This window comes from Octodon degus, unplaced genomic scaffold, assembly GCF_000260255.1.
Source record: "Octodon degus isolate 3935 unplaced genomic scaffold, OctDeg1.0 scaffold00059, whole genome shotgun sequence".
NCBI lineage: Eukaryota > Metazoa > Chordata > Mammalia > Rodentia > Octodontidae > Octodon > Octodon degus.
In genome coordinates this window covers 1,457,917-1,476,780 of record NW_004524635.1, presented here as the reverse complement: position 1 = coordinate 1,476,780, position 18,864 = coordinate 1,457,917, and positions in this window count along the sequence as shown.

Below are 18,864 nucleotides of genomic sequence, written 5' to 3'. Positions count from 1 at the left end.
CTAAGAAGAATATATGCAGTGTATTATTTGTTGAAACTGTACTTCCGATTTGATTTGAAACTGTCTCATTGCTATCTGTTTATCAATAAAATTTTGAAAAAAAAAAGAATCTAGTGGTGTGTGTGTATTATGTCTATATTTAATTTTTACATTGTTTTCAAAAATTATGTGATATATTTTGGTATGTTTGGTTTGCATTTTTATTGCTTCTTGAAAGTTGCATATATGAATTGATGCTTCTCATAGAATTTGGGAAAATTTGTGTTATTTTATCATATTCTTTGCCCCTTTGTGTGACTTCAATTCATGTATTCTTTATTTCTTAGATTGTATCACAAGTTCTGGAGAACTTGTTCATGATTTCAACTATTTCCCATCTCGCATCATCACTTCCAGGAGTTGTTAAGGCCCTTTCCCCAAGTTCAGTGCTTTTAGTGACTAATGAGGTGCCAGGCCATCTGGAAAATGACTCACTTCAGATGTGTTTCTTGCTTTGCAGTTTCCACTTGGTAATGTATAATTGATTCCACTTGTTTTTTAATTGTGTTCATGTTTTTCTTATTTCTTTAAGCATAGTAATAACGACTGTTTTAAAATCCGTGTCCTCTTATATTTTTCCTATTCTCAGAAATGTTTACATTATATTTTTTTTTCCTTGTGAAATGTCATTTGATTGGATGACTGCTTTTTACATTTTTACCTGGACTTTGTTGTTTTCTTTTAGGATGCTGGTTTTTGTTTTGATGTGTATTTAATTCATTTTTGGGTCAGCTTTCTAATGTTTATCTCTCTTTTTAATAGGTAGGAAGTCTGTTACTGGCTGTTAAGTCCAGTTTGGTTTTTCTCTTATTGCCTTTCTGGACCCTCAAATGTAAGCTTCAAGTGTCATCACATGTTCCCTACTTCGGAGCACAGTACTTCTACTCTGGGTGTGAGCTCTCCTCATTTTCTAACCTTTCACTCCCTCACAGTTACTCTGTTTCTCATTAGTTCTCTACCTGGCTTTGTAAAGTGTTACTGTCATAGTTCAAACTGGTGTTCAGCCAAAAACTCAAGGAAGTTGCTGTACAGGTTTTGGATTGTTTGACGTAAGTAACCTTGTTCTTCTGAATCATCTTCCTTACAATTCCCAGCTCCCTCAACATGTCAGGCTTTTCTGGCCGTGTCCATTGCTCCAAGTGATTGTTAAATTTTCCTTGGGATTTCTCTGATCATCATCTGTGAACATCAGTGTGCACAAAGCAGGCTGTGGTTGTGCCTCTTATTTTGCTTTCCTTGTGTCAGGGCTCAGTATGTGGTGGTGTTGTCCAATATTAGAATATAATTGTTCAAAAATTGTCCAATTTTCAGGTTCGTTATAGTAGAAAAGTTAGTTTGGGACAAGTTATTCCATTTTTGTGAAAGGCATTCATTAAGTCGTTGAAGAAGAGATGTGTGTACTTTTGCACAACACTATTGGTAAATTGTCAACAGTTTTCTATAACTATTTAAATCTACATAAAATATATTTAACTTCCACTTAAGCATTGGGAAAAACATAAATGTCTAAAATCTTTTAGGAAGTAAAGAAGCAAGAAACATTGTAGACGTAAGCATGAGAAATTGAAGTTTAGGCAAGTGACAATGGTATTAGAATCATAGTTATGGTAGAAATGGAAGGAGTGAGTTTAACTTATACTTTACATGTATAGCTGAATTCTATTTCGAAGAAAGGGAAAATACTCAACTAATTGAATCTTCTGTTTAGCATTTGTTTTATGTAATTTCTCTTTTAATTAAAACTATAGACAGGTGCATATTGGTGTAAAGGAATGTTGACAGTTCAGATTTCATATTCCCATGTGTTAAAAAGAAACAGAAAAATATTAGATAATAGTTTGTATAAATATTGAAATGTATAAAACATGAATATGTATTAACTGTTTTGCATCAATTTTGAATTCTCTTATCATCTAGGAAGTTACGCTATAATACTAAATGTGTTTGATGCATACAATGTAAGGTATTCTGAAAAGATAGTGCATCCACCTTGATGTTCTTGAGAATTACGATATGTAATAGTTACACAATACAGTGAATAAGAAAGTGAATGTAACATAGGTATAAAACTCAATTACCATAATACAGGCAACAATACTCAATACTCTTTTTGAGTATGTTATGCAATGCAAACATAGTGAGATCAGCAGTGTAGAAATACTTCTATCAAATCCTATGAAACGAATCTTAAATGAATTTAAGCAATGAAACTTTGATTAGAAGACAATGCTTATGTCTCTGGAATGACTTCTGTCTTCTAAAATGATTGCCTCTATCTCAATCACCAATAATATGTGATGTCTCTTGGTTGTGTTTAGACTTCATTTTTGACAAAATAAAAGTATTAGACATTTTTAAAAACTCTAAATTTTGATTTTTGATGTATAAAGAGAAGCTTCTCAATAATATAGATATTCTTGTGCTAACCAATCAGTTTTGAAGGTGTTAGTCATTTATGATACATAATTGCTTGTGCGTATGTGTTTGTAATGTTTTTATTCCAGCTACTTCATCTTCATTGCCATATAGCACTCTGAGTTCCCATTGTGCAAATAGATCCTTAAATACAATAACAACCTATTTGTACCTGAGATACCAATCCCTAATTATAATTCTAAAGGAAACTTACTTGGCACTTATTTTGATGCTCCAGTATTTTACCTTTTGAAATTCTATAGGAAAAGTGTAGGATTCATTAAAAATGATATATTAAAAAATTTGAAAGGCTTTTTCATCATTAATTATCAAATAATTTTTCTCAAGTATATTTTTACATGAGATCAGATCATGGACAAACAGAAAACAAAGCCATGTCTATATTTTGCACTTGTTTAACAGCGTTTCTCTGGATCAGGACCATACATAGGTGTAATTTTTCTAAGTCTCTAATGTTTACAGTGAAGACTGTGATCCTTAAAACAGCTCTTGGAAAGCCTCATCAAAAAAGCTTTCAGCCCCCAAGACTCCTGTTTTATTTTTTGCAGAGACTTTCTCCCTAGAATGCTTGAGAATTCTGTCTCTACTTGTATCCTAATGCCTGAGCACTGAGAAGTGAAAATGAGTGGAACGGAGAATCAGGTGAAATGTTTTCATTATGTAGGATGGCAGGGTGAATCAAACTGTTCACCAGCACTAGAAATAAAGGTCATCCTTAAGTAGGATTTACAAAAATTTATTACAACTCCCTTCATTTTATCTTTGTTTTACATACATATTAACTAATGTTTATAGTTATTCTTTTCTTTCTAAATTTTCTTCACGTCATTTTAAAGAGGGAAACATTTAACTTCAGACCTATTTAATCAAATCTTTCTACACTTTGTTCTGCCTTACCTAATATTACCAATTTCTTCCTTATGCATTCCATATATTTTATAATTTTATTATTACATCTATACCTATAAGCTGGGCATAGTTTCACATACCTGTAATCCCATTGCTGAGGAGGCTGAAGCAGGAGGATTCTTGTAAGTTAGAGACCACCCTGGGCTACAAAGTGAACTCAAGCTACTTTAAACTGCATAGCAAGACCCTCCCCCCCAAAAAAAGAACGCTGTAATCACTTAGGAGTTAATATTTGTGTATGATGTGAAACAAGACATTTTATTCTTTCAGTTTTAGTTTTTGCAAGTTGAGGCCCTTCTTTTTCTAGTGCCATTATTTGAAATGATTACCACTCCATTCACTGTTTTTTGTGTCACTGTGCCTCTGGGATTATAGGCATGTATGCCACTCTCAGCTATACTTTAAAAAAAATTAATGTGTTTGGTACAGGGTCTCACTATGCAGCTCAGACTCATAATGATCCTTGTGTTTTCAGCTTCCCCAGTACAGGGATTATAGGCATGTGCCAGCACACCTGGTTTTGGTGGCAGGCTCAGCGCGCTCAGGGGCAGGGCTGTTGTGGCATGTGGTGCCAGGGATTGGACCTTGGTCCTTGAGCTTGCCTAAGCAGGTGCTTAGTCCACTGAGCTATCTTGCCAGCCCTCAGCTACAGTACTTTGTTTTTATGCCTTAGTAAATAATGCTTTTATGACCCCCCTGGGGAGATATCTCAGTGGACTAAGTGTAAGGGCCTGAGTTTAATCCCTGGTTCTGCAGGGGAAAAAAAAAATCAAATTTGTAGAGCCGGGGAGATGGCTCAGTGGAATAAGCACTTCCCTGTCAAGCACAAGCACCTGAGTTCAATCCCTGATTCCACCAAAAGAAAAAACAACAAAAAAAGCTTTTATGTAGTTTTTTTAAACTCCTTTCATTATTCGTATTCTAAAGTACAGTAGATCTTTGTATTCTGTGAAAACTTTGTAATTTTGCTAATTGATTCAATAGTCTGCTAGCATAAGATTCTTTCATACTTACTACAGAGGTGTTTCTAACCTCTTACAAAATGCTTTACTTATTTCTTACAATGTCTATGTTATGAAAAAATGTCTTTTAACACTCCATAATGAGAAGACCAACCACCCACTTAGAAAATGAGAAAACTATTCAAGCAGTTCACCAAAGAATATATATTGATATCAAATAAGTACATAGAAAACAGGTTCAGTATTATTATCAAGTTCATACAAATTAAAACCACAACTGGATATTATTACTTTTTATCTAAAATAGCCAAAATTAAGAAAATAAACAGTAAAAACTATGGATAAATATATACAGCAACTGGACTTCTCATGCAATACTTTTGGAATTGTAAAGTGATATAAATGCTTCAGTTTTTTTGGTTTATTTATTTTGTATCCGGCTCAGCCTGTGCTGGGGGTGGGGCTGGTACAGCATGTAGTGCTAGGTGTCAAACTGGGGGTCCCTGCACCTGCATCTTCCTAAGAGAGTGCTTTAGTCTGTTGAGCTAGCTCACAAGCCCCGTTTTTTGGTTTATTCTACAGTCAAACATACACTTATGGCCTGACACAGAAATACCACTACTGACTTGTACCTCAGAGAAATAAATACATAATTTTACAAAAGGGTTCTCTTAAAATGCCCAAGTGAGACTTGAATTTGTGTTTCTCCTGCCTCAGCCTCCCAAAGTGCTGGATTTACAGGCATGTGTGCCACTCTCAGTTATAATTTTTTAATATGTTTGGTACAGAGTGTCACTATGCAGCTCAGAATCATAGTGATCCTCATGTTTTAAGCCTCCCCAGCTGAAAGAATACAATTACAGTTAATATGCCTGGAATGAATATGATTTTTACACATAATTTTATACTTCATTTTAAGCCATGATTATTTATAGATGGTTTATTCCTAATATCTTCATGTGAAAACAGACCACACATTCACTATCCAATAGATCGATAAACAAACTTAGCTTATCCTTGCAATAGAATCCTACTCAGTGGTTAAAGGTTGCAGAGAAAGGTTACATGAAGCAACATGAATGAATAACAAAAGCATTCCATAAAGTGAAAAAATTAAAATGCATAAAAGTACTGGCAGCGTACTGTATTCTTTTATTCTGTTAAAATTCTAGAATTAGCAAATATGAGCATGGGAGTGACAGAAACAAATTTTTTGACTGCTTTTGTTGCCAATACTTTCGTTGCCAGTACTATTCAAAACTCCATTGGCAGACCATTGTAGTGAAGTTTCCCCTTATTTTCTTGTAGGAGTTCTACCATTTTAGATCTTAAACTTAACATTTTAATCATTTTCGGCTGGGGAGACAGCTTAGCAGCATAAGCACCTGACCGGCATGTGCAAGGTCTCAAGTTTGATCCCCAGGACCGCAGAAACAAACTTTTTAATTATTTTTTTTAGTTGAAGTTTACGTATAATGTATGACGGGTAGAATTTCATTATTTTATATGTGGATATCCAGTTTACACAATCACATAGGTTGGAGATAACTACCTTTTCTCCATTGTTTTTAGTCTTAAACCTTTGTTCAACAATAAATTGCTACACAATTATTTCTTCCTGGGGTCTTTATTCTGTTGCATTGGTCTATATATTCCCTCAGTTTAGCTAGTGAATTTATTAATTTTTCTTTCAAAACTTCGTTTTGTTGAATTTTTCTTTTCTTTTTTCTTCACACTTTCTCTTATATTAATGAAGTAACCTGTATGAGTATTAACTACACATTTATTCTACACAGATGTAATTTCACAAATCACAGCCAGGAAGACTTTTGGTTGTATTATTAGGGGAAAAAGCGTGCATACACACACACACACACACACACACACACACACACACTTTGGGCAAGAAAACTCCCAAAATTTTAGCAAAAAATTTTAAAAAATACTGTCCTGAATTATAGCATCATGGCAGTACTAAATGATTAAATATTTTACATTTTTTCCTTTAACAACAAGCAAAACTACTCATCCACTAGAATGTTTCTCCTTTGAAAACATGATGGTGAATCCTTTAGGTTGAACTTTAGAAATGATTCAGGAGCCTGACACTGAGCAGTTTCATAAAATTATTTTAAGTGGTTAATTATCAGCATAAACAAGTAGTCCTGAAGACACAGTTCTATCCATATTACCATGGTACACTGTTTCACATTTTTATGAGCTGTTTAAATCCCATCTGACTTCTGCATATACCTTCTGGTTATCAAATCAGACTCTAAGATGTATTTCCCAAGCCCCTATTCAACTAAAATTCGCCATTAGACAAGAGAGGCAGGTGGGTAGAAAAGAGGACAGCATATTCTGTTCTCCGTGTGCTGGGTCCAAGCCTCTTTCTTCTTGGCAACATCAGAAGAAGGTCAAAGAACGAAGTCTGCTTTATGACCCTGTCCCTGATGTGACCAACACAATGTGCTTTGGCAAAAGAGGCACAACCTGTGAAATGGCAGAGCCAGGAGCATGCAGCCCAGTGGTGGCAAACCTATGGCACTGCTGTCATGGCGATCACGCAGCACCTGCTCTGTCAGCATGAGCCAAACCACTCAAGCAGCTGAGTATCAGATATTCAGGTGTCACTGTAGTACTGTGTCTTGGGTTAAGAGTTTGGGCTCTCACTTGTGTCTAAAAGCTCACCCTCGCTGGTCTAGCCCAACGTGCACTTTCCACCACACCTTGCCTTCCTTACTCTGAACTCAGCTCCACTGCGGCCTTCTCAGAGGTCCCCTTCTTGACTGTAAGAGAGTAGTCCTATTAATAGATAGGACTTTATTTTACCTTCGATTCTTTTTATTCATCACTTTATATCTTTACATTATGATTTTTTTGCTTTCAATGCTTTGTTATGTTAAAGAGAAGAATAAAAACAAGTAAGGACAAAAACAAAAGCAAAACAACATAAAATAAAAACAGTATGATATCCCTCTTTTTATCAGTTAGAGAAGCTGTATTTGGAAGAGTCTTGAAAGGTCCTTGTCATACAGGATGCCAGTTCAAAGACTGTAGGTTCTTGAATTCAGCAAAATAACCGAATATAGTCCAATAGTCCATAATAGTAATGAGTTATCAGCACAACTGGTAATTGTATTGACCTTTTCTGTTGCTTTTCTATTTCATTTCTTTCTTTTTTATTTCATTTATTTATACCATAATCTGTATTATTTCATATCAAATGTTCCAGAAATATAATTTTTAAGTATTTACCAAAAGTAATTGAAATCACATTCTCAAAATAGTAGTCTTAGGTTCACTGTAGTATTATTCTCTAGCAAATATGTAGAAACAACCTGAATTTCTATGAATGCATGAAGTGATAGAGAAAATGTAGTCTAGAATGGAATATTAGCCTTTTAATAAAAGAGAAAAATCTGTAATATTTAATCTGTAATATAGAACAGTATACTGAGTGAAATAAGTCAGTCCCAGAAAAATTGGATAATTCCACTTTTATAAAATATCTAAAACAGACTTAGAGAAGAAGAAAACAGAATAGTGGTGACCTGTAGATAGAAAATGGAAATGGAAAGTTTCTAATCAAGAATTATAGTGTTTTAGATATATAAGCAACATTCTAGAAATCTGATAAATAACACCGTGCCTATAGTCACAAATGCTGTACTGTGTACAGAAATATTTGTTTAAAAGATGGTCTCATAGTAACACTTATAACTATGAAACAAAATTAAAATAAAAAAGAAAACAAGGGGTTGGGGAGATAGCTCAGTAGAATAAGCGCTTGCCTGTTAAGTGCAGGGTCCTGAGTTCAGTCCTTGTACCGAAGGAAAAAAAAGAAATTATTGGTGTGAAATACCAAATGTGAGGAGGAGATTAATAGTAAAGGAACAAAAGGGAAAGTTTTGTGGTGCTTGAAATCTTAAATCATGAGTGTAGTAATGCTTATATGATTCTACACACCTATTAAAACTCACATTATACACTTAATATTAGTAAGTTTTGTTTTATATGAATCATTACTTAATGCAATTGCCACATACCCAAATGAGGAAGGAAAGTGCACAAACATTACATACAAAAACCAGTATTTATTGTGTAATTTTAAAATTTGTCATATTCCTGATAATGCAAAATATGTTAATAAATAACAAATGTTTTTTAAAATATTTTGTTATTATTCACGTCTAGAGCATAGAAATGCAATCTTTCACTTAGCTGTTACAACCTTACCTATCGATATATTTATTTTCTTTTTAAAATTGTGGTAGCAGGTCATAGGCTCTTTGTCATAGTCCTAAAGTTTGTGAAGCAAAAGAAATCCAGCAGCAACTATTTTAAATATTACAATGAGACACTTCCAAAAGCTAAGTAAGCCTGTTACATATAGCTCCTTTTTGTTCACTCAGGGTCCTGCATGTTATGTGTAAAAGGCTCCCTGGCCTTCCAGCCACATGTCATAGTTTTATTAGTAAATTTCTGTTTTTTTTATATGCCTAGAAGAAAAAAGTTACTTTGCTTCATAGTCATGGTGTAAGTCCTAACACGATATATTGCAAATTCTTTTTGTCTGCTTAAATACAAGTAATTTAGAAACTCAGTAATTTTCAGTCATACTACTTTATGGGAAAGTACTTTATCAAAGTGTAAAACTGCCACAATGCTAAGGGACTTTTGAATAATCAAAGCATGACATGGACCATTGCAATGTTTGGGAGATGTGTGAGGATAGGATGTATTAATTTGTATCAAATGTATAGAAAGTTCCAGAACTGGGAATCACCTGTAACACTTTTTCAAATTCTTATAGTATAGTTTTACCCTCAGTTTTCTCAGTTGTAACTAGGAAGCCTTTCTACAGCAAGGCTAGTGAGAAACTACCATTCTTTTCCAAACTCCTGTGACCCAAATGGAGAGATATATACATATGTGTGTGTGTGTGTGTGTGTGTGTGTGTGTGTGTGTGTGTGTGTGTATGTTGGAGCTGATATTTTTCCATTATGTTACTAACAATCTCCTCACCCTTCAGAATTGTAGTGTAGGCTGTAGAACTGACGTTCTCGGAGTACTTCATGCATTGTGTAACTCTACTTTATAGTTGCCCTTATTTTCACTGTAGTAACCTTTGTATTTTGAGTTAATGTCCAAATTTTTTCTATGTTCAGGTGTGCTAATATAACCTGACTAGAAATTGTAGTCAAGTTCACATCTTCAAAAGGGATTCTCTGATTCTTAGCAACTCTCATTAACCATGAAAATCCTATCTCTAATAAAGTTTTTTAACCTTACTGCTGAACACCATGATGACAAACATTGCTGAAATTACTCAATGTCCTTTCTGTAGACGTATTTATACATCATAAAGCACTTACAGGACTATTAAAGAAGTAGCAAAAGTTATTCCCAGGAAGATTGTCCTGTTGAAAAGTTTTCTGGGTTAAATGAAAACTGGCATGGCTTATTCAGTTTGTCTTAATAAATTTAACTCTTAATTTTTTTTTTTACATTAAGAAATCTTCCTTATTAGTTCAAAGGCTAAATTTCCTACTGGGAAAGCATTTGAAGAAGAGAGAAAGAGAAGAAAAAAGAAAAAAAAAGGAATGTGAGGAGGATGGAGAAAATATAATAGGTGCATCAGCTTTTGTACTTGATATTCTTATGCCTTACTTAATGCCACAACCAAAATAATCACACATAGCATATTGTGTTACGTTAGCAATCACGTTTATACAGAAAATACTGCCACCAGGCAAATTGAAATCTACAGGTTTTTTTCTTTTATATTTAACCTCAGGATGGTCTGTTTTATAATACGTAGCAAAATTGCAACACAGTTATGCAACCTATAATTGGGCATTCTTGGAACTAAAATGGAAAGTAGGTGAGTAATAGTGGTTCCAGCCATCCTAATTCAAAATTCTTCTTCTGAAGTAGAGTTGAAAATAACATTAAGACCCATGAGAGTTATTGATGAATCATATTTCTTTCTCTCTCTTCTCTTTGCCTCTATTCCTGAGTTAGCAGTACATCAACACATGTTTTAAGGTGTTAAAAACGCAGCAGTACTAAGCAAAACCAACATCTATAAAACCCATTCTGAAGTCCACCAGGATCTCTTACATTATCTCAGTATATGCTTTACAGTGATATTTATGTTTTTGAGGCTGAACAAGGCAACGCTGTAAAATTACAGCAAAATTGATTTTTTCACCCATCTGTGTGAAAAGACTAGGTCCAAGTGGAATGTGAAGAATGGATGGAAAGAGAAGTCTGGCTGATTGTGGCAAGTAGGCCTCAGTATTTCAGACTTTGAATATCATATACCAGGATGAATTTTAGAAATAACATCAGAGAATTTTTTTTTTCTTTTCAAAGTTTTATTGATAAACATATAGCAATGAGACAGTTTCAAATCAAATCGAAAGTACAGTTTCAACAAATAATACACTGCATATATTCTTCTTAGTGGTTAATTGCTGTACAAGATGCAGACTTGTGATCCTACTTACAAACACCATTAGAAAAAAATCATTCTATTCATTAAGAGAATGCAACTATATATCTATCCCAACCACTTTGAATACACAGATACAAAATGGACATTCATAGTTATACCCCAATTTTTTTTAAGTTCCGTTGTTGAATATTATAGGTGTGTAAACTCAGCAAAATATTCTAAAAAGAGTACAGAAGCCCATAATAGCATTGGGTCTTCTGTTTAATTGGCAATGTCAGAAATTATTGACGTGAGTCCCCCACAGCTCAACATAACAACATGGCTTTACTTCCTATATTTCATCTTAACATCAGAGAATTGAATTTGGAATGAGAGTCCACTATACAAAACATAATTTGTTACCTTCATAAGTGGTGATTTTTCATTTTAAATGTTTTGTTTTTTAATTTATCTGGTACAGGGCTGGCCAAGTATCTCAGCAAATTAAAGCACCTGGTTAGACAGAGGCAGAGGCAGGGGTTTGATCCCAGGTGTGCTGCCCCCAGGGCGTGCTGAGACTGAGATTGAGACTGGGCATGGTGGCATGTGCCTGTAATCCCAGCACTTGGGATCATGTGAACAGGAGGATCACTATGAGTCCAGTCTATGCAATTAGACCCTGGAGACCCTGCCCTAAATACAAATATATTAGGAACAGATTGGAACAGAGTCTTGCTATACAGCTCAGACTCATAGTGATCCTCCTATCTCAGCCTCCCTGGTGCTGAGATTATAGGTGTGTGCCACCACACCTGGTCCCAGTTGCTGGCTTGTTGCATGACTGGCATGACTTGTGGTACTGGGGATCGAACCCAGGTCCTTGCACTTGCCATGCAAGTACTTGGGCTACCAAGATATCTTACAAGCCCCTGATTTTTCACTTTACATTTTCTCACTTTAGTTTTTTGAGGGAGGAAAGATTTTAATAACTTCTACTGGACATGAGCATAAACTGCATTTCATACAAGTTTGGCATCCAAATTACTTTAAAAAATGCCAAGAAATCACCCCAAGTGTGTCATCAACTGATGAACTACATGAAGGTCAGGGATCACCTTGAGATGAATTCTCACTAACATGAACATGCTTAGGAACCTGCATTTTAGATTATGAAACAAAACTACAATCACAAATAATATAAAATTCAGCTCTCCTGGCTTGAGTTTCCTCATTGTTAAAAGAATGGCATTGAACCTTGGTTTGCCCTTTCTATCTCCCTTTTGATGTTCTTTTAAGCTTAAAATTAGATATAAGATTTATGTTAAGTGTCTCAAAGTTCATGATATCGGGTCTTTTCTATTGTGCCAAATATAGTCTCTAAAGACTAACAGAATAGTGAGAAGACAGTCTGCAAGTCCTATATTAATAGCATTAATTTCCATCATTTGTTTAGTTTTACATATGCTTTCCATTAGTCTTGGGTTTCCTTCAATGTACTGCCCACAGCAGCTTCAACATGTTCCTTCAGCAGGAATCATATTTAGAAAGGAACTAGGGATCACTAGAGCAAAAGTTCGAATGAATATTCTCCCTTTCCCTGGCAAGACCTACTTCCACCTGAGACCCTTGGACTTATTTTGTCTGTCTATTTCTACTAAACAACTATGTATTTCTTTCAAATTTAACCTTCTGAGCATTATGTCTTTTTTACAATTTGGAATTACTTGATTATTTCTTTTCATCCTCATCTTGCTTTAGTGCATGAATAGTTTTAGATAATTACCTGGATTTACTCAAAATGCCAAGTAGAGTAATACATATATTTTAAGGGCTCAATAAATTTTAGTCAAATGATTGAAAAAGTAGATGCCTGCAATGGTTTTGACTCTGTGTTAGAATCCTCCTTTAATTGTTTAACTGCAAAGCCAGAGAAATATACATGCCTTGCATTTCCCAAGTCCACTGTTCTCTGACGGATAACAGCTTGCATTTCTCTTTTGCTGAAATACATCTTGATAGTGACACAAATGACCAGGATAATTCCTGACCCTCTAATACTGTATTGGTGAAGTTCTTCACCATTTTAAGATGCCAAGCAAAGAGTACAGTTAGGGAGAAGCTAAAATTGATCTTCATTTGCTTTCACTTATTGGTTCTAAATCTGTTTTCACCCTAGCCAAGAGCCCATTGTACTCACACTATTCCTTGACTTCTCAGAACTCCTCATATAAGGATGGTCCCACTCAGCTTGTTCTGAAACAGGATCAAGATCACTCTTTACCAGTTGTCCAGGAAGTACTCTCTAGGGTAAACCCTAGTTTCCAGTAAAAGTTAATCACCACCTGTAGAAAACCTTTACTTTAAGCTATTTTAAACAAGAACCAGATATTCTACAGGAAATATTTGGCATTGAAATTTCAAAGACAAGAGATTTTTCAGCAGTGCTCCACAAATATCTAGGACAATACTGTTTATATGACATTAATGGGAAAACCATAATGATATTGTTTTCAATTCTGTCTAGAAATGGCCTTACCAAAATAATCTTCCTGCATCAGTTTAAATGCTGTTTGACAGCAAATCAAATGTAGATGCAAACAAAGCTGCTAGTATTTTACTTTTGCACCACTTTTGCTCTCAAAAGGTGATACAGTTACTGTATCACAATTAAATACCTTTTGTTTCACTTACAAGTTTTTCAACAGGAAAACAGCATGTTGTGTACAAATTTACATCCTCAGACCCGTTATACAGTATAAACACTAGCCCTAGAAATCCAATTTTAAAATTAGTATTAAAACGTTTCACCATGACTATTCATGGTGGATCCAAAGAACTTTTACTTGACAAAAGTGAGTGTGATATTCTTTTCCACGCTTGCTAATCACTTCAATGCAAGCAGCTGTATCAGCTTGACTCAAGGTGGAGGCAAATTCACATAAGCAATAGTATTCAGGCCAGAATTTATTTTCCATCTTCTTTGGCTCCTTTTTCTTCTAGTAGCCTAAGAGTGCATATTAAATGAGAGAGGTGCCAAACTGTAGATACATTGTTCCAGCGAGTAATCACTATTTTATCATCTTGGACTTCAGAGCAGAGAGGAATCCTACCTGACTTATATTAATGAGAAAGTATTATATACTTAATCATAACCAGTTATCTCTCCTTTTTATCTGAAAGAGAAGGTAGCTTGGCAGAATTTCGTGGTACATACCTGTAATCCCCAGCACTCAGGAGGCTGAGACAGGAAGATTGTTGCAAGTTGGAGGCCAACCTGGGCGATGTAGAGACTTCAGATTCCAAGGCCACCCACAGCTACATAGTGATACACTGTTTGGAAAGAAAAAAGACTGGCTCTAGCCCTAAAATGATGTATATTGGGCCAAGGGGATAGCTCAGTAGAATAAGCACCTGCGGGCAAGCACAGGGTCCCGAGTTCAATCCCTAGTACCGAAAAAAAAAAGTATAGTTTTAGACATTTTCATTTTAAAGAGAAAGAGAAAGAAGAAAAACGGTGATCCAAACTTTAAAAAACAAGATAAAAGGAGAGTAACAGTGGCTAATACATTGCATATTGCAATCTTCAAAGTGATGGCTCAGATTACAAGCTATAGGTAGAAACAGATCAAATAAGTTAAGCACAGACCTTTATTTTCAAAGAACCGATGGATATTAGAAGTATAACTATATATATAAAAAATTTATTTTTTAAATTAATTCATGACTCCCTGGTTGTTTAGAAGGTTGTTATTTAAATTCCATGTGTTCATGGGATTTTTTGTGGTATCTTTAAACAATAATTTCCAGTTTCATTGTATTGTGGTCTGATAGTATGCATGGGATATTTTCAGTTTCTTTGTATTTACTTAAGCATGCTATGTGTGCTAGTATATGGTCTATTTTGGATAACATCCCATGTGCAGCTGTGAAGAATGTGAAACACTTACAAAGGTACACTAAGTCCATTTCTTCCCAAATTTTGTTTAGTTCTGTTATTTCTTTGCTGATTTTTTGCCTGGTTTATCTTTTTGTGGCAGTGGCATGTTAAAGTCTTCCATTACAATTGTATTATTGCTCATTTGATTTCTCAGGTCTGTTAAAATTTGTCTTATGTAAGTTGGTGCACATTGGGTTCATATATATTTATAATTGTTCTCCCTTCCTCTTGTTGTTCTTCCCTGACTAGTATGTAGTGACCTTCTTTATATCTTTGAATCATTTTTGGTTTGAACTTGATATTATCAGCCACCAGAAGAGCTGTTGCTGTTTTTTTCTGGTTTCTTGTGGCATGGAGAGTCGTTGTCCATCCTTTGACTTTCAGTCTGTAAATTTTGTTCTGTGTTACATGTGTTTTTTATATACAGCATATTTTTGGATTTTATTTCTTAATCCACTCTGCCAGTCTGTTTCTTTTGATTAGTGAATTAAGGCCATATGCATTGATGATTATAACAGATATATATTGGCTTATCTTTGTCATGTTATTTTCCTGCTATGGGTTCTATACTCCCCCCGCCTTAATTACTTGCTCTGTTTGGTGGTTCTTTTCTGGTTTTGTTCACGAAGCTGTAGTTATTTCTGTCTCTTTCTAGAATATCTGTCAGTAATCTTTGTAGGGTTGGTTTAGAGTTCGGGAATTTCTTCAGTTGTTCTTTGTCATGGAGGGATCTTATCTCATGATTTAATTTGATAGATAATTTTACATAGTTCATAAGTCTGCATTGGAAGTTATTTTCTTTCAGGACCTGAAAAACTTCACTCCAAGCTCTTCTTTATTTGATGGGTTGTATTGAGAAATCTGCTGTGATTCTGTTGGACTTTCCATTGTAGTTTATCTGTATCTTCTAACAGCTTTTAATATTCTATTCCTTTGCTGAATTTCTGGAATCTTGATAACTATATGTCTTAAGTGTACATTTATTTTTCTTATGGCTATTTGGAGGTCTATATGCATCACCAACTGCATTTCAGTTTCTTTTCTTATGCTGGTGAGTTTCTGCTAGTTCTTCTGCAAATTGTCTTTTGATGTCATTTGTATTGACTCTTATTTCATTGACACCTATTCTTCTTCTTCTTCTTTTTTTTTTTTTTTTTTTTTGGCAGAACTGGGGATTGAACTCAGGCTGTTGCACTATTATTTGTCTTTGTGTCATCTTATAGCTTCTGAATTATTATTTTCTGATTCCTTGTTTTAAGAGATCATTTCTTTCACATTCATTAGCTTCTTTGCTGTCTTCAAGTTCTGAAAAATCTATCTTCAGTTTCATTCAAGAGGTTTTGCCGGGTTTTAGCGGAATTCTTAATTTCCTGTATAGATGTTTGAATCTGTTTTGTGCATCCGAATACTTTCTTGTATTGTTCTTTTAGTGTTTCCATTATTATTTTATTGTCCTCTATTTGTTTTTAATTTCTTGTTTTGTGTGTATGTGTGTTTTAGGGAAGGGTCTGCAGGATGTTTAGGGTCTCACCACGAGATCGGACTCATAGTGACCCACCTGTTTACAGCCTCCCAAGAGCTGAGATTACAGACATGTGCCACCATGACCAGTCTCAATTGCTGTGAGTATGCTCTGGGGGTGGGGCCTGCATAGCAGGCCTAGAGATCAAATCCTCGACCCCTGCATCTGCTGGCAGGTGCTTTAATCCACTGAGCTATTTGGCCTGTCCTCTGTTTTTTTAATCTCTGTCTGAGACATCATTTCTGATTGTAGTTCTATAGCTTGATGGAGTTATAATTTTTACTTCAATTCCTGCCATTTCAGAAATTTCATGTGTGTTGTTGCTTCAGCAGAACATATATTAAACTCAGAAATTTCTTGTGTGTGCCTCCAATTTTTTCTATGTTCTTGTCTCTTGGGCTTGTTCTGGGTGGACTGAAGGATTGAGATTGTCATTTGCTTCTGCATTTAGACAGTGTTGTAGCTCCCAGTAGTCACCTTGACTCAGCAGTGGTTGGAGAATGGTGGGATATGATATGTAAGGTTCCTGGCACTGTGGGGAGCAGGGTAAGCTCACCAAGACTCTCATTACTAGTGTGGACCATGGGTCAATGCTCACAAAAACTTTTGTGCAGGTGGTGGGTGTGGGCCAGATTCACCATGATCCCTCGGGCCTTACAGAATCTTCGTAAGTTCTTAATTGGTTGTCCCAGCACCTAAGCCCCAGTTTTTCTTTCTTTTTGAACATTAATTCCCATTTCACCATATCTATTGTACATCTTAGATCTTCTTTATTCTTTCAATTTTTACACTAGGGAGACAATATGATGTTTACAGATATGCATCTGATTTATTTTATGTTTGAGTATGGTCTCAATTTACATTCATTGACCTATTAAATTCTAGTTTACCTTTCTTTATAAATCAGTAGTACTTCACTGTATAAAAATACTATACTTTTGTCCATTCCTTGATTGATGAGCATTTGGATTGTTTCCAAAATGTTTTCAATCCTTGAGAAACATTCAGAAAGGGAATAGCTGCAGTGAATGTGACTTCTAATCTTACTGTTGTGAGAAATCTCCACACTGATTTCCACAGTGTTTGTACCAGGGTGATCTTCAAAGTGTTCTTGCTGTCCTGTAGTAGATTATAATATCATAGCTAGTGTATGGTCTATAGATTTAATCCCATAATAGTGTTCATTACTAGATTATAAGCCCATAAATAATGTGTTGATGCTACTATGAAGCACTAAAACACACGTTAGATTACTGGTTTGTGGAGATGCTCATGGAACCTAGTTTAATAAAAACAGAACAACAACAACAAAAAAACAAACTTCAGAATAGTATTTGAATAGTTGGTGTCTTTGCTGAAAAAACCCTTGAAATCTTGCTTGTGATTGTGCTTTTCTACTTTTATATGTACAAAATCTGTTACCATTTAACTACTCTAACTCTTACACTGTTAAATCTTGAAATTTATCAGTTGATCTTAAGTTTATCAGTGAAGCTAGATATCACTAGAGGTTAATCATTGGTCTGTTATGCCTCCAGGTTTTCCTGAGAAAAACCTAGTCTCAGCCTTTTATTCATTTCTTGATTTCTTTTTGACAGTAAACGCTTTCAAATCCAAGGACTACATATGTTATCTTGGCATACTCAGCATGGTATTCATGCACAAAAGAATAGTTTTTCAAATTTTGTTGAATGGATTGTTATAGTAATGTTCCAACTACATTCCAAAAGTTAGTATTCAAATACATATGGGCACGATATTTAAATTGGCCAGAATATGGCCGAACCCTGGAGAGTACTGTCTGGTGGGAGTGTTCAAGATGAAACAGTGCTGTTCAACTTGTGTGTAATTAAATCCCAAATACATTTGTGCATAAATATTCCCTAAAGACAAAATGTTTTTGAAAGTTTCCCATAAAGAAATCGCTGAAATTTTAGTGTGATAAATGTGGTAAATCTTTATTTTTATTTTTTTAATCTTATTGAGAAACAGCAATGAGACAGTTTCAAAACTGATTAGTAGGACAGTTTCAATAATTAATACTTAGCATAATGTTATCTTCTTAGTGGTTATTCATAGTACAAGATGCTGACATGATATCCTGTCCAAACACTATTAGTATAAATCTTTCTTCTCATTGAATCAAAAGAAAGTAGCTGTATATCTATCCTATTTTGTATATACAGATACAAAATGGCCCTTCATTTGTATCCGTTTTTTTGTTTAGTTTTGTCAGAGATGGGTATTCCATTGCCATTTAAATATAGTAGATGCATGAATTCAGCAAAATAATCCAATATAGCCCAGGAGTCCATAATGGTAGTGGGTTATCCGTAGGACTGGCAATGTCAGAAGTTGTTGACTTAAGCCCTTTACAATTCAGCATATTAATATTGCTTTACTTTTCATACCTTGTTATTATACTTTTGTTCTGGATGCTTAGACCAAGATAAATCAAGAACTATATAAAAAGAAATGTAACTTTTGTATCTGACAAGGTCATTCAAATCCCCTTAGGATTTAGCCTGAAACCCTGTACCACAGTTTGTAGATTTTTGTCAGTGTCAGCCATTTGAATGAGTCATAGCCATTGCTTAACCAATTTGCTCTCTGTTTT